The sequence below is a fragment of the Sebastes fasciatus genome, chromosome 4, assembly GCF_043250625.1.
Source record: "Sebastes fasciatus isolate fSebFas1 chromosome 4, fSebFas1.pri, whole genome shotgun sequence".
Classification (NCBI taxonomy): domain Eukaryota; kingdom Metazoa; phylum Chordata; class Actinopteri; order Perciformes; family Sebastidae; genus Sebastes; species Sebastes fasciatus.
The window spans coordinates 30,862,298-30,862,608 of NC_133798.1; the positions used below are offsets into that span (position 1 = coordinate 30,862,298).

Sequence of the window (311 nt, forward strand, 5' to 3'; positions counted from 1 at the left end):
TCAGACATCTGGAAGGAGCTTCGAGTAGAGCCGCTGCTCTTTCGAGTTGAAAGGGGCCAGTTGAGATTGTTCGGGCATCTGATCAGGATGCTTCCTGTAGGCCCTCATTTGGAGGTTTTCCTCGCACTTCCAACTTGTAGGAGACTCCAGGGTAGACCTAAAACATGCTGGAGAGACTATACATCTCATCTGGCCTGGACAGGAACGCCTCCGGATCCCCCAGGAGGAGCTGGCAAACGTTGCTGGGGAGAAGGACGTCTGGACTACCTGCTGCCAGGGCGACCCGGCCCCGATGGATGGATGGATGGATG

At 55.9% G+C, this 311-nt stretch overlaps 1 pseudogene; it reads right to left on the minus strand.

The window, feature by feature from the left end:
- Positions 1 to 311, minus strand: part of LOC141766898 (peroxisomal succinyl-coenzyme A thioesterase-like) — a 13,070-nt pseudogene continuing 12,759 nt past the window's right edge.